At 40.3% G+C, this 16,659-nt stretch overlaps 1 long non-coding RNA gene across 1 annotated transcript in view; it reads right to left on the reverse strand.

The window, feature by feature from the left end:
• LOC111770913 (uncharacterized) overlaps positions 1-14,893 on the reverse strand; it is a 33,141-nt gene extending 18,248 nt beyond the window's left edge. The window contains exon 1 of the long non-coding RNA XR_011433296.1: positions 14,673-14,893. This is a non-coding gene — a long non-coding RNA (uncharacterized lncRNA). The remainder of the gene's footprint in view (positions 1-14,672) is intronic.
• Between the last annotated feature and the right edge of the window lie 1,766 nt (positions 14,894-16,659).

Below are 16,659 nucleotides of genomic sequence, written 5' to 3' on the forward strand. Positions count from 1 at the left end.
TTCTGTGGCTGTTCTAAGAATGGCAAGCGATCAGTCAGAGGAGCAAAGCTTTTTTGTTTATTTTTTAATGGTTAAAATGGTAAATTTCATGTTATGTATTTTTTACCACAATTTAAAAATCCTTACCCTCATGGGGCTTACAATGTAGGAGAGAGAGAGAAAGATAATAAACAAATAAAAATATAAAATAAAAAAGTACAGTCTAGATCAGCTTTTGGTCTGCCCCTGTTTTACAGACAAGAAGCCAGAGGATAGAGAGAAAAGATAACAAGAGTCTGCCCACTAAGACCCTTGTTGTCTGATTCTTGGATTAATACTCTTTCTGTTGAATCTTGCTTCCTTTTTGAGCTTTTATTATCTCTATTTTATCTCAACCTTTCAATAAAATACTGGAAAGAGAGCAGGCTCTGAAACCTGGATTCAAATTCCACCTCAATTGCTTCCTGGCAGTTTGATCTTGGGATTTCCTTCTCAAATGGGGATAACAGACCTACCTATAAGGGTTAAATGTAATTTATTACCCTTACACCCATGCGCAAAGTAAGGAGTCAGTGAAAATTATCTCCCTTCCTAGGAACAAAGTTTTATAAAGAAGCAGCATGATCTTTACCAGAGTTTTAGAAAACCAACTCTGGCAATAACATGAAAAATTGATTTGAGAAGCAGAAGATTGGTGTTCAAGAGCAATAAGGAATAGCGACAGGTCCTCCCAGAGAGCTGGGGGCCTCTGAGTGGCATTAGCGGTAGGAAATTAGATTGACAAAGACATTTGGATTAGCCAATGAGTAGCTAGGCACAATAAAAGGCTCCATGCAAATGTAGATACAACTTAGTTGTGGTTGGGGACATTTTAAAATTGAATCACAACTGTGTATTTCAATTCACCATGAAGAATTTTTATTGGTGGTCACTGTACATTGCAGCACCAGAGAATCTTTGACTTCTATTGTCATTAATATTAACCTCCTCTGGGTAGAAGCTAACAGTGACCACTGACGAGGAAGAACACAAGACCAGGTTATCTACTATATCATCAGTAAAGCTGAGAATGGGGCAAATTCCCGGAAGAATCCAGTTAGATCAGACTAATGCAATCCTGTAAGACACTCCTTAGATTTAAACCTTCCCAGAACTTCCTGTTACTTACAGCAATGCTTCTCAGATGGTGATTCTTGGACCTCCTTCATCAAAATTAACCGAAACACTGAAAAGTCATATTCTCACTCAAGTCTAACTCATGACCTACTAAATTGTCATCTCAGTTGGTAAGACTTAGAAATTTGGATTTTAAACACTCCTTTCCCCTCTTTCACCTCCTGATCCTTAATCACACTGAAGTTTGGGAAACAATAGCCTAAAAAATATATTCATGCTTCTCGGCATGGTGCTTACAAACTCCTTCATAAACTTGCTCCAACCACCTTTTATCCCTCATTATTCTTTCCCACGGGTCTATGTTCTAGCATACAGAATGAATAACTATTTCTGAACATACTAAACTTTTTCCCAACCTCAGAACCTAATCTGTATATTGTTCCCTTTGTCTATACAGCTTCCTCTCTAACCATTTCACAAAATTCCAATCGTCTCAGTACATGGGAGATACTATATTACCTTTTGAAAAATGTTACCCAAAAAATCAGTACCCAAAGCTTTAACTGCATCTTTTCTGTGAGCTTGTGGTGATGCATAAGTAAACTCCTTATCTGAGGAATGAAAAGAGAACGACTGAGTCAAGCTTGGGTTTCCCATAGTCAAGCAGACTCAACTACGCAATAGCACTCCTGACCCTGAAAACTCCTTCTCCCGCAGGTAGAGGGAGATGGGTTCAATGGCATATGGTATGTTTTCACTAAATGTTTGAATGAATGATTAGGCTAGAATGATGTTCTTGATCTCCCATTTCATTTTGGCTAATTTAAACAGTTTTTATGCCTATTCAAATTATGGCCAACTCAGTTAAAAGCCCAAACTGTTTAAATGTTTTGAATACTAAACAATGGTTGATTGAATAGATTTTTCACTCTTCAACTGGGTAGTGTTGCTACACAAAGCCATAGCCTAATATAGAATACAAGACTGGCCTCCTGTCTTGGCAGACCAGCCAATGCAGGTGCAGTTCAGACCTCCGGACAATTCTAAATATGCCTAGATTATTTATACAAGTGGAACCCTAGCATATTATGCCCACAGCCCAGGCAAGCAGGTGAGACTATAGAGAAAAACACCACATGCACCTGTCTCTCTGGTTATGCCATGACATTGAACCAGCCAAATGTGAAAAGGCCAAGAGCTAAGGAAATCTGCCCTTTCTCAGAGGATGCTGTCCTTAGGGCAAATTTTCTATTGCACATAGGCTTCTGCTGGCATTACAGTTTTTTAGACATAATTACAAAAGAGAAAAACGTGTCTTTCCTAACTTCCCTTATTCTTCCCTCTGGACATGGCATTCACGATGACCACAGACTGCCCACCATGCTCCGCTTTCATCTAACGCTCTCATATATCCAAAATTACTTTTAACTTTTACCCATCAGTGAAAACACGTATTCCTTCAAACACATAGATCTTGGGAGACAATGTGATTAGGATATTGGTAACTTAGGCTTTCCCACACACAGTCCTTCCTACCCACGTTGCTCTCTCCCTCTTGCACATATAGGTCCCTCTCATCTCTCCTGTCTCAGTTTAAATGTCAACTTCTCATCAAACCTCCCCTGACCACCCTATCTGAGGATGTCGCTCCCTTCTCCTATCCTCTATCACATCCTATTTTCTTCATAGCACTTCTACCATTGTTTAATTATATACTTGTTTATTGCGTATCTCCTTCAGCATATGATAAGCTCCATGAGGAGAGGAACTATGTGCTATTTACTGCTCTGTTCACAGCTGCTAATATAAATGCCTGGCACGTAGAAGGCTCTTAGTGAACGTTTGTTGAGTGAATGGATGCTTGGCATAGACATCTCAAGAAGGGTTTATACTTTTGGAAAGGTAGCTCCTTAACAACCCAGACCAAGTAATGGTTAATGAGCTAAAGAAGTGGCTCCTTTTATACCTCATTCTTTTGCTATTGAACCTACACCAAACGTTTGTATACTCTCTTTGAGTTTGCATTGTTCACGATTGTGGACGTACGTACAAACACACACACACTCAGAGTCAATGTAGGTTGTGTGATGTAACACTAAAACAAAATTCATAAGGCAGGCAGAGGCTGTATCTATCCAGTGGGCAGTTGGACTGGACCACAGCTGATCCTTTATTTCCTTTGTCTTCCTCCCTGCTGCTGATTGTCTGGGCCAGATTAATCATGGAATGATCCAAATGGATTGTAGAGCCGGCTGGAACGACTGATTTGGTCAGTTTGCACATCACATAAACGGATGTCCAGGCAAAAAAGTAAGGAGAAAATCCCCTCTTGAAGTTCTCAGTACTCTGCCTATTAGTGTTTACTATCATTCAACCATGATAATACAGAAGTAAAATATTAATGCACCCACTTAACACTAATGTCCATAATGATAATGAACGCTTTGTAGCCAACTTAGTGCCTAGAGAACAGAATGTTATAAACATAATTTCTTGGTTTTGTTTTATGATAATTGGTAGTAGTTGGCATTAAATTGTAACCACCCAGCTTCAAGACAGCATTGGAAAGCAATAGCCCTCAATGAAAGTTGTCCTAAGGGTAAACATGTGCTGGAGTCACATGATGAAAAACTCACGAAATAAGACAAACCTGCTTCCCGCTCCTCTCCCCATGTACATACACACACACACACACACACACACAGAGTCCAGGAAACAGACAACTAAGCGTGCTAAGGAAATATAAAAGCATGCCTAACAATGACAAGTCCCAGAGCTATCGTCTTCTGCGTGGCTGGAAATCACCACGCTGTGCAGGGAATAAACAGCCACATTGCACAGACAGATGAAGAGCCTATCTGAGGCAAACAGCTTAGAAAAATAGAGACAAAAAAGACAAAGAGAACAAGGAACAGAGGCAGTCTTTATCTCCAGTGAACGAAATGAGCTTCTTAAAGATGGCAGTGAGACAAAAAGAGCCTCTCGACCACCAGCCTGAAAAAAGAGAAAGGCACAGCGTTTCTCCAGGCCTATCCCCGCAAAGCCAAGGAAACCTCGCTCAGTGCCTTCTAGGGGTCAGCAGGGCTTTGGTATTGGCCTGCACTGGGTGTGGTCACTTAGTTGTCACTGAGCAGTGACCATGGAAGTGTGGTCTCCAGATCACCAGCAGCAGCAGCAGCAGCAGCAGCAGCAGCAGGGATCTCGTGCGAAATGCAGTTTCTCAGTCCCTACCCTAGACTTACCAGATCAGAAGCTCTAATCAGCAATCTGTTGCAACAAGACCTCCAAGTGATTCTACGCATGTGTGCTCGTGCTCAAGTGGGAGAAGCACTGCTCTGAGCTACATTGGGGTGGCTCAGGGGGCCTGCTTCTCCTGGTACATCACTCCAAGAGCCATGTCAGCCCCTCAGCATTTCAGATGGCCCTTCTTTTGGACTGTAGTGTGTCCCCCAAAATTCATATTTTGGAGCGGCTGGCCCCGTGGCCAAGTGGCTAAGTCTGTGCGCTCCGTTGCGGGAGGCCCAGTGTTTCGTTGGTTCGAATCCTGGGCGCGGACATGGCACTGCTCATCAGACCACGCTGAGGCAGCGCCCCACATGCTACAACTGGAAGGACCCACGACGAAGAATATACACCTGTGTACTAGGGGGCTTTGGGGAGAAAAACGAAAAAATAAAATCTTTAAAAAAAAAAATTCATATGTTGGAGCCCTAAACCTGGTACCTCAAAATATGGTTGCATTTGAAGATAGGGTCCTTAAAGAGGTAATTAAGTTAAAATGAGGTCAGGTCATTAGCGTGGGCCCTAATCCAAATGACTAGTGTCCTTATAAAAAGAGGAGATTAGGACACAGGAGAGACACCAGGCATGCCTGCCCACAGAGAAAATGTCATGTGAGGACACAGGGAGAAGGCAGTCATCTGCAAGCCAAGGAAAGAGGCCTCAGGAGGAAGCAAACCTGCCAAAACCTTGATCTTGGACTTCCAGCCTACAGAACTGTAAGAAAACACATTTCTATTGTTTAAAACCCCTGCGGAAGCTGTAGCAAATTGTTAACAGCCCTCTTCTCATATTTTCCAGCTTGGCATGGATCCCATCATGGTGTCCCTACAGGTTTCTCTGTTTCCCATCTTCGTGCTTAGTATGTTGTGTGACAACAACTTCAACTCCCCTCTCTCTTGCCTACAAGACTATGTCTTATCCATCTTTGATTCCCCAATGCATAGTGCATGCCTAGCTCAAAGTAACCACTCAAGTAATACAAGGAAGGATAATAATGGCTCGGAGAACTACTTTGTAAGGCTTCCTGATCTACCCGTGGATCCTAATTTATATAGTAGGGTTATCTGTGAGAGTAAAATCTATAGAGCTGCAAAGTATCTTTGAGATTGAGAGGTCAGTGCAATCTTTGCCTGTGTTTGACCGTATTAAAAAAAGACTAGAAGGAAATTCAGCTGACCGGGTTTAAATCTCCACTTTGCTATTTATTGCTTGTGTGACCTAGAACACATTTCTAAAATATTCTTAGCCACAGTTTATTCATAGATAAAAAGGAGATTAAAGAGCACCTATTTCTCAAGTGAGGATAGGGAGGATTAAGCAAGAGAATTTTGCCAATGATTTAGTACTGCTAACTACACATAACTAACATTTGCTGAGTGCTTATTATTAATTTTAAAAAGTTCCTTTAAGAAGAAATAATTCACTTAAAACCCAAGATATGTCACACGATTTCTTATCTGAAAGACTAGGAGTTTCACAGTGTTACTAATTTATCTGTTTTCCACCTTTTCATTTCCTTCCTGCTGCTTTCAATTTGTGCCACATCTGTATTCCTTATTCCCATTCTTTCCTGCCAATACTGTCATGTATTGGTCTGCCAATTTCCCAATTTTGTCTTTTTTGTCTATGTGAGAAAAATAACTTACTAGTGATTTACTACAATTTGAACGAGATATTTTAATTCTAAAGTAACATATGCAACTTTGTGATTCAACTGCGCAAGTCTGATTCAGTTCTCATTACTTGTGAGAATGGAACAGCCATTAGAACAGTGGAAATAATTAAGATAGCATACTAGAAAAAAATATCAAGCTAACCATTAACAGCCTGTCATATATACCTGGCTCTTTCACTAATTGATTCTATAACTGAACAATACATGTTACCTCTTTAGCTTCAGTTTTCTTACCTGTAAATGGCATGGTGGGCTTTTTCTTGAAAAGGAACACTTTGAAAAAATATTTTTCTAGTATCTTGCAATCAAGTTAGGAGCCTGAAGCTTGGTGGGTAGGGAGAAAGGGATGGGGAAAAAGATGAGAGTATGAGCAATGAGGTGCTTGCATGGTTCCTCAGACCAGGGCCAGAAAAAAGGATGGGTGACAGAAATCAATCAGAAGAAGACTCAGGGGGCCAACCCTGTGGCCGAGTGGTTAAGTTCGCGTGCTCTGCTATGGTGGCCCAGGGTTTCTCTGGTTCAGATCCTGGGCAAGGACATGGCATGACTCATCAAGCCACGTTGAAGTGGCATCCCATGTACTACAACTAGAAGGACCCACAACTAAAATATATAACTATATACTGGGGGGATTTGGGGAGAAAAAGCAGAAAGAAAAAAAAAGAAGATGGGTAACAGTTGTTAGCTCAGATGCCAATCTTTAAAAAAAAAAAGAAGAAGAAGAAGAAGAAGAAGACTCAATGATGGCTTTTAAAGTTACTAGGTCCGAAGCCATGATCTACTTATTAACCTAATCTATAGCTAGTGCTCACCTAAGCAGGTTAAAATCACAGAACTGGAAGACACCTTTGAAAGGGAGGAAGAAGTTTTCCTCTACCCTTCTAGGTTCTTCTGGCTGATCTAAGAATTAAATCGACATGAAACAGATTAACAGGAGAAAATCAAACAAGTTTAGTAACAGGTATATAGGGGAGAAATGCAGGAAATTGAGTAATTCACCAAAATGGCTGAAGCCACCACCTTAAATATCATATTCAGCTAAAGACAAAAGAGGATGTTTGGGGTGGTGGTTTGGGACTTCAAAGGAGAGGAAAGCAATTGATGTGGAGATGGAAAAGCAAATGTTTGGCAAACAGTTGTTTGTCATGCTTTGCAGAAATAATGGGACATGGAGAGGACTTTGATCAAAGTGACCTTGCTAGGTTTCTCCCTGTCTACCACACCTAGTTCATATCATACTATAGTTATCTACAGGGACCGCTCCTTCCTGGAACAGGCCTTCTATCTTAAATTCTTTTAGGCAATTAGAGGAATGTCAAAGTTTCTTCTGGAGTCTTTTGTTCTTAAAAATAATCAAGCCAAAAAGACAAATTTTGGGGTTGCAAATTATGTTCCCCTACACCTTTAAAGCAGAGAGATCACTGCATTTTAGGTTTCCAGAAAAAGGAACCTGGAAAGAAATTTAACTGAATCAGGATGCTCAACTTCCTCTATACTATCAGAGGCATTTAATCTAAGTATATCTGTACAATCATCAACTTCACATTTTTAGGCTTATACAATCATTGGGTCTTATTCATAATGATTACCATCTTTGTACATTTCTCTAGTAAGTGAAATTAGCATTCTCTCATGAACTGTAAATGCTAAATTGCTAATAATCTCCCTGGGGTTTTCTTCACTTGATGATGCCTTCAATGATTTCATCATAGTCTAGTGTATCAAAATATCACAATTTATACTCTTAAGCATAATAATTTCCCTAAGGCTTGATCTAAAAATGGTAGCTGTATTTTTAAGCAACTCAGTAAAATCTTAGATAAACCCTAATCAAGAGACCAATCCTAAAGAAACTGACTTTTATTTTAAGGAATTGACATCACAAGAAGAAACCAAATAGTCTTAGAGAATTCAGAATTTTGTAACCAAAAACTAAATGTCTGAAGTCTCAGACCAAACTAATGCAAATTACAAAAGTTATTTCTAAAGGACTTGTATATGTTAATTACCATCAGCAAGGGCCATAAAGCACGAAATCTCACATTTTGCCAGACTAGTTCCAGGTAAAGAGCACTATGCAATTGAACGTTTATTCCACTGAAAAAGTAAGAAAACAATTTGCAATAAACCAATGGAAATAACTTCCCTTGTCTCTACCTTTTGATAGAATCCAGGGAACAAAGATACACTGAAGAAGGGAGCAACAAAAAAATAAATAAATAAGAGCACATGACTATGGAATACAAGGATGCTTATATGCCTACAGTTTCAAAAATGCAACTCTGCTATGTTTGACATCCCTGTGAGACCAAACTTCTAACTACATTCTAGTTTAGGGGAAAAGAAAACTTTAAAAAAAATCAAGAGTAAACACTGCCAAAGTAATTCGTATAAAGCTAAGATTCCAAGAAAGGCCACATGGAAAATTCTGTCCTTTCCATGTTTTCAACCAAGGTGAAAAGAATGTGTGTGTGTGTGTCTTCTTTTCTGGAAACAGGAGAAGGATATAAGAATGCAATTTTGTGCTCATTCACTCACTCATCCATTCACTCATTCAATTGACAGTAATTTAGAAGCCACTCTGTGTCAGGCACTGAACTAGGTGTCAGAGATTCAACGGTGGGCAAAATAGACGCAAACCCTGTGCTGAGGGCACTTGAAGCCTAAATGTATAATTGAAGGATCGCCCACTTATACCTAGGAAGAACAAGGCGCTCTAGGTTCTCTGAGAACTTACACTGGTAACGTAATCTAATTAGGAGGACAGAGAAAGTGTTCTTGGGAAGAAACACAGACATTGCCATCTCACATGAAGACAGTTTTCACCTAAATGAAGAGAGAGAAGAGGGTGCTTGAGGCTGAAGGCATACAAAGACATTGCAGTGGTTAGGAGGGCACAGATGGTAAGCACAGGGCCTTGGTGAACCATCTCCTGGGGACAGTGCCCGCCACCACATGAGACCAGACAACGAATGGAGAGAGAGAGCGTGGAGGAATGCTTGGGCGATTTTATAGACACAGCCTGAAAGTGGTATTACATCACCTTAGCCCACATGCCATGGAACAGAACTCAGTCATCTGGTCTCACCTGACTGCAAAGGTGCGATATTGTGATTTATGATAAGAAATATATATTTGGTTTTTGTTCTATTCCTAGCACAGAGCTCCTAAAACCCTTGGAATTCCCTGTGATAAGAGTGATAAAGGTGTCTTTTTTTTTATGTTAATAAGGTGACATTTGGGAAACACCTAAGGATGAGGGCTGGTTGCCAGTGGAGCCAGCGAGGTGATTAGAGCATTGGAACTTCCAGTCCTACCTCCGACCTCTGGGGGAAGGGAGAGGGAGTGGAGATCGAGTTTAATCAACGATGACCAATGATTCAAACAACCATGCCTATGTAATGACGCTTCCGTAAAACCCCAAAAGGACAGGCTTCAGAGAGCTTCCCAGTTGGTGAACATGTGGAGATTTGGGGAGAGTGGAGCACTCAGAGAGCTTGGAAGCTCTGCACTCCTTCCCACATACCTTGCCCTATGCATCTCTTCCATCTGGCTGTTCCTGAGTTACATCCTTTTATAATAAAATGGTGATCTAGCAAGTAAAATGTTTTTCTGAGTTCTGTGAGGCACTCTAGCAAATTAATCAAACACATTGGAATCTCTGATTTATAACGGATTGGTGAGAAATACAGGTGACAACATGGTTTTGAGATCGGCACCCAAAATGTGTGTTTGGAGGTGGGAGAGGCCGGTCTTGTAGGACTGTGCCCTTGATCTGTGGGATCTGATGCTACCTCCAGGTAGATACATCAGAATTGAGTTGAGTTGTAGGACACCCAGTTGTAGGACATCCCAGAACTGCTTGGTGTGGGGAAAGAATCAGAAGAGGAGACTGCAAAATTTACTCTATATCTTGATGGAAATGAGAAGACAGAGGAACTCAAAGAAAATGACTCATTTACTTGGATTCATTCACCATGAGATGGTGAAATAGAGGAGCTAGACAGTCAATATGGAAGTATGACAGTTTAGTTGAATAGCATGGACCTCAAAGAAGTGGAGATTGTACCAGGGGGTGTAGAAGCAGTGATCTTGGAGTGGCAATAGGAAGCAAGGAGGAGATCCTTGAAAAGTATGCTCTTACACACACACAAAATTCATCTCAGAAGCTTTCTAGATTACTTATTGTCTGTGTGGAGGCAATATAATAGCAGCTAAAGCCTAGATTCGAATGTACAAAATTCCTGGGTTCAAATCTCTGCTTTGCCTCTTAATACCTATGTAACATTAGGCAAGTTGCTTAACGTTTCCAAGACTTAGTTTTCTCATCAATAAAGTGGGACTAATTATCACCCTACCTCTCAAAGTCGTTGTTAGGCTTAAACAAGGTTAGTGGTGAATATAATCAGAGTGCCTAGCATATAATAGGCACCTGGTAAATGTTTGCCGCTGTTAACTACATTGCTACTGCAGACTGCTTTATCTTTTGATAATAAAGACAGAAATTTGTTCTACCCCAACTAAGTAGAAATTTCTACTAATGAAAAAGCCCCATTCCAAAAGTATTTTAATTAACTGGAGTTTTCCTGTATACTTTGTGATCCAAACTAATCCTTTTCTGACTTAACCACCCCCAGAAGAGGTTATAACATACAGCAAAAAGTGCCTGGGATCCTCTGAGAATTAGCAGGAGCTAGCCACAGAGGAGACCAAATGGAAATGGGCCGAGCAGTGCAAAGCCCTGGCATCTCCACCCACACATGAGAGGCTTGGACTGCCCGCGTGAAACCTTTCCCAAGTTCTGTGGCAAAATTCCTTTCCCATTCCTGTGAAGCACCAATATCTTAGGGCCAGTCAATTTCTAGGAACAAGTCCAGGTTAAAGGCACAGCTTCAGGGCCTCAGTGCAGCAGCATTAGAGTCCAGCTAGAGAGCTTAGCCAGGAAATCAACTTGAATGCAAACAAGGAAGACAAGCAGTGAAAGTACTGCCATGAGGAAGAAGTGGCAGGGGACCGAGAGAGGGGCAGGCCCAGTTCACTTGGGAGGAAGAAGATGATAATGGAGGGTGACGAGCAGGATTACTCTGGGAACCCCCACCAAACAAGTATTCTAAGCACGCCCTAAAGCAACTCCCCAGTGAAGCTTTGTGTGTTCAGAAACAGACACATCCTACCCAGGGACAATCCCCGCAGAAGGGTGACCTATCATCCTCCTTTGCCTGGGGCTGTCTCAGGTTACAATTGCTGTCCCAGCAAAATTACTAATGGAATCCCTTCTCACTTACAAAAATGTCCCAGCTTGAAAAAAACAACCCTTGATTTCCCAGAGTTGTGGGCTCTTCCAGAAAAGCTGAAATCACTGAAGAGATTCAGAGGCACTCAAGACATTTCTGGCCCACATCAAGAAGAGCCTTAGGAGATAAGCCAATGGGCGATACAGGACAGTGTAACCTCTTGTGCCAGCAGGGAGCTATGATACAGCTAACAATGCAAACAGCCCTCAGTGAAGCTTTATAGTGAGAGCTTCTTCATCAAGAATCATAGCTGGCCTTTGAAAAGTTCCTTAGGCACTTTGAGAGTGTGAGGCCTTGTGATATGAGTGGTTATCATGAGTTGATATTGAGAGGCATAGGCCACATGTTTGCACGTGGACTGCTGAGGTCAGTCTGGTAGAAAAATTTTCCTAAGGGAGTTGAGTATAAAGAAGCGAGACTCATCTGCCAGGCAATCCGAGTCCGTGGTAGGCATCTCCTGCATATGTTACGTTTAATTGTTTCCGACACTCTGCTTGCTGTCAGAAAAGCAGAGCCTGCATCTGGTTCATGGAGTCTATTTCTTGGCCCAGCCCAATATGCTATGCTTATTATTAAACTAACTTTGATACTCTCATGTGTCCAGGTTGCCAAAAGTCAAACAATCATCCCCACCATTATGACCTTTCATTGGAATAATTCTAATAATTACGTAATGTTGAACACAATTCAGTCCCTGCAATTAGGAGAAGAGGCTGCTGTTGATTCAAAAGGTGAGCTATGTCACTAGAGAATGCAAACTCAGGTATCAGGTCAACAATACCATATTGAACCCATACTTATAAAGGTCTACACTGTACTAAGGGCTGGCATCTCAGTCCTCAAGAAACTTACCACCTAAAATAAGACAAGTACAAAAGTAACTGCAATGCAATATTAACTGGAATGAGAATCTGTTCCATAAAAAGAAAAAAGCTGCTATACTGTAGACTTCATCATGATCATGACTTTTGGGACCCAGTAAGCTAAATGGTCCACAGTTAAAGTTCATGTTTCTTTCTTGTGTTTGGGTTTTCTCACTATGGACAAGAGACAATCTTAAGCTAAAGCAAATTAATAGTGAATATTGACCCACCACTGAATTTTCAGTATGTAAACAAAATGTGATTAAAGTAATGCAGCTTTTAAATAAAGAAACCTATCCAAACACCAGCATCTAATGAATATTTTTCCCTTTAAAGTGATGATTATGAGGGTACTTATTCTAGAAATGCTGTCATTGCTCAAACTGTTTTTGAAATCTTGCTTTAAAATTGGCTTTAAAGCAGCAGACCCGTTCTTTGAAAAATTCTCAATGGATGAAACCTTCATGTGGTGGTGACTGTTTTTTGGAACAATCATAAGGCATGAGGATGAATAACTTATATCTAAGGTGAGCAATCAGAATCAAGTGAAGCTTTATTAGGAAAAGATTAATTTTTTTGTAGTTCATGAAACAGTGACAAGTGATAGGGAGAAAAGTAGAGACTTAATAAGCTGAAAAACATTAGACACAGAACTACTCAGAAGGGAAAATAAGCATGGACTCCCCTGGAACTTAGCATTAAGAAGCTGGAAGAATATTGAGTGCTCCAGCAAAGAAAGCAAAATCTTTCACTTTTGAATGCTTAGTGCCCAACATAGTGAATAGCATATAGTAATCAGCCAATAAATGTTTGAAAGACAAGACTTTAAAAAATCAGTTCCATTATCTTGACAATAATTATGCCTCCAAAGATGTGAAAGCAATGCAGGTAGCATTTTGCATATTAGTATCCCATGATGTCATTGGTTTGCCATTTCTAGAGTCTCTTGAATGGACTCAAATTCTCAACCTCATGTTTTAATTTAGAAATTGTCATAATTTTAAAATACAAAAAGTGCAAGGAAGAATGTAACAACCACCAACTTAGTCATCAGCCAGATATAACAAATGTTACTGTCCAGCTATTTTTTAGGACTCCAACAGAAAAAATTATAGTTGAGATTCACTAACGTTGTGGTTGGCAGGACCAGGAAAAGATACCAAAACTGCATTTAGAAAATAGTGTCCTTCCTTATCTGGCTGCCTTTGTAACTTTCTTCTTTTTTTTCTATTTGTATAGTCTCCTGATTCTTCAAATGATGCCTTTAAAACTTTGCTTTTACTTTGTGCTTCTCCCTGGCTCTTGGAAAGACTTTTGTAATTTGGTGTTAATGGCATATTTTGGGCTGTAATCTCCATTTTACTTATTTGGAGTACATTTTTCTCCCAAATTTCTCTTCCTTTCCATTCGGTCCAAGCTACAAATAATAATAATTTCCTCCAAACTCCCACCTTGACAGCTCTTTTATGCTCTCCATCTTACTCTCAGCTATGTCCTCCAACCAGACCCTTTAGAATAAAAACAACAAAAAAGCCTCTCATTTTAACAGAGAATCAAGCCATTACGCTATGTTATTTTACTGTATTTAGGTACTATGTTTTTCATGTTCTAATGTTCTATGCTTCTTGGCATCAAAGAACATCGCTTTATTGTGACATTTTCAAATGAAAACTACATGACAGTAACCGTTTCCAAAAAGCTCTCATTTACCTTGGCAACATTTATGAGTGGTGGGGGGAAAAACACATAAAACCACCGCTTTGAGCAAAATGCTACAATGATTATTTAGCAAACAAGCTCACATATTAGAACGGCAGAGGGAAGATTGCTTCTACAGACTAAATTACACTTTACACACAGGCGCTGCTGAATGGCTTTCTACAGAGGTTGCATTTAAATTACAGCTCTTGCTAAGCAAACATCTCGCGGTTTGTGTGTGAATTTGAATTATGCATTTCACAGGCAGCATGTTTATGGAAAAAAGTCAAGCCGATAGATTGCTAAATTGCTACAACATTTCTAAGGGACAAAAATAGCTGTGGTGTCGGACAATGAAGAAGCTTTGAGAGAGGTCCCGAAGACTCTCCAGTAAGAAAATGATTTCGCAATTCTGGCCCACAGTGAGTGAGCAACCTTTGGCTTCATTCAGAAGCATCCAAAAATTGCTTTAGTGCTTTCTCTTTAGAAACATAATTTGCTACCTTATGCTTGGAGATTCTGAATCTGGAAAAGCACATTGTATGACCTCCAGTTTTAATTCCTAGAAATAAGGGAAAATCTATATGAGCTGTCCTAATTCAGGGGAAATACACTGTTAGGCAATCGAAATAGGCAAATTAAGTAAGAGGACAACATCAGGGAAAGAATGACCTAAGTAAAGAGCATTCAACCTTTTCAGAATCTGCCAAGTTCCCACGTACATTCTGGAGAGCATTGAGTATACTGTGGCAGAATGCATCTTACCTGGATCCGTGTGAGTGCATCCTTCACAAGGGGGAGAGGAGGGGCAAAATGGTATTCACATTCCCACATGACTCCAAGATCGTGTGATTCTATTGCTGGCACATTATGCATTTATCTATCAATAGTCCTTGGGAATTTTGTGATCTTTCATTTCTTAAGATTTGCAAATCTTCTGCATGTTGGAAATGCAAGTTGAGTTTCTGCTGCCGTAAGCATAGGCTGACCCCGGAGGAGTGTGATGGCAACAAAGTTTCAATCCACTCACCAGAGAAGAAACATTTCTCCTAGTCCCCAGTGCTGCCTGGGTAAAGAAGATGAGGAAGAAGAAAGTGCTGACTGACATCCTATACAGGCCAGCAAAGAGCTCAGAAGAAAATAACTGGGGAAAATCAAGCTATAGAACTCCTGCCATTTGATGGTCCAGAAAATTCATAAATGCATCCAATTAGACTTCCATATATATGTGTGTGAGTGTGGAGCTATAGGTTTAAAAGGGGGCTGCACAATTGCATTTATATAATATTCTTCAAATGACAAAATCCTAGAGATGGAGAACAGGTGAGTGGTATCCTGAGGGTGTGTGGGGTAGGGGGAAGGCGAGGGAAAAAGGTGTCTATGGCTAGAAAAGGATCCTTTTGGTGATGAAACTGTTTTTATCTTGACTGCGGTGATGATACACGTGTGATAAAATTACACAGAAGTTCTTATGGGTTGAATTGTGTCCCCCAAAAAGATATGTTGAAGTCCTAACATGTAGTACCTCAGAAATGTGACCTTATCTAGAAATAGAGTTACTGCAGATGTAATTAGTTAAGAGGAGGTGATATTAGGACAGGGTAGGCCCCTAATTCAATATGACTGGTGTCCTTATAAGAAGAGGAAAATTTATACCACATCTTCTTTATCCATTCGTCCCTTGATGGGCACTTAGGTTGTTTCCAAGTCTTGGCTACTGTGAATAATCCTGCAATGAACAGAGGGGTGCAAATATCTTTTTACATTCATGTTTTCCTGTTCTTTGGATAAATACCCAGAAGTAGAAGAGCTGGATCATATGGTAATTATATTCTTAGTTTTTTGAGTAATCTCCATACTGCTTTCCATAGTGGCTGCACCAGTTTGCAATCCTACCAGCAGTGGATGAGGGTTCCCTTTTCTCCACAACCTTTCCAAGACTTGCTATTTCTTGTCTTGTTAATTATAGCCATTCTGACAGGTATGAGGTGATATCTCATTGTAGTTTTGATTTACTTTTTCCTATAATTAATGATATGGAATATCTTTTCACATGCCTGTTGGCCATCTGTATATCTCCTTTGGAATAATGTCTGTTCAGATCCTTTACCCATTTACACAATGGAATACTACTCAGCCATAAAAAAAGATGAAATCTTGCCATTTGTGACCACATGGATGGACCCTGAGGGTATTAGGCTAAGAGAAATGGGTCACGTGGAGAAAGTCAAATGCAGCATGATTTCACTCATAAGTGGAAAATAAAAACAACAACAACAACAACAAACAAACGCATAGGTACAGAGATTAGGATGGTGTTTACCAGAGGGGAAGTGGGAAGGGAGGTGGGAGAAAGGGATGACAAGGCACATGTGTACAGTGATGGATGGTAATTGGGTGGTGAACACGATGTAGTCTATACAGAAATTGAAATATATTGATGTACACCTGAAATTTACATAGTGTTATAAACCAATGTTACCTCAATTTAAAAAATTAATTAATTTTTTTTAAAAAAATAGGAAGGAAATTTAAACACATGTGCACAGAAGGAAGATGGTGTGAAGACACAGGAAGAAGAGGGGCACGTGATGACAGAGGCAGATATTGGAGTGATGCTGCCACAAACCAAGAAGTGCCTGGGGCTTCCAGAAGCTGGAAGAGGCAAGGAAGGATCTTCCCCCTAGAAGCATTGGAGGGAGCATGGCCCCACCGAAACCTTGATTTTGGATATCGAGCCTGCAGAACTACA

This window comes from Equus caballus, chromosome 27, assembly GCF_041296265.1.
Source record: "Equus caballus isolate H_3958 breed thoroughbred chromosome 27, TB-T2T, whole genome shotgun sequence".
Taxonomy (NCBI): Eukaryota; Metazoa; Chordata; class Mammalia; order Perissodactyla; family Equidae; genus Equus; species Equus caballus.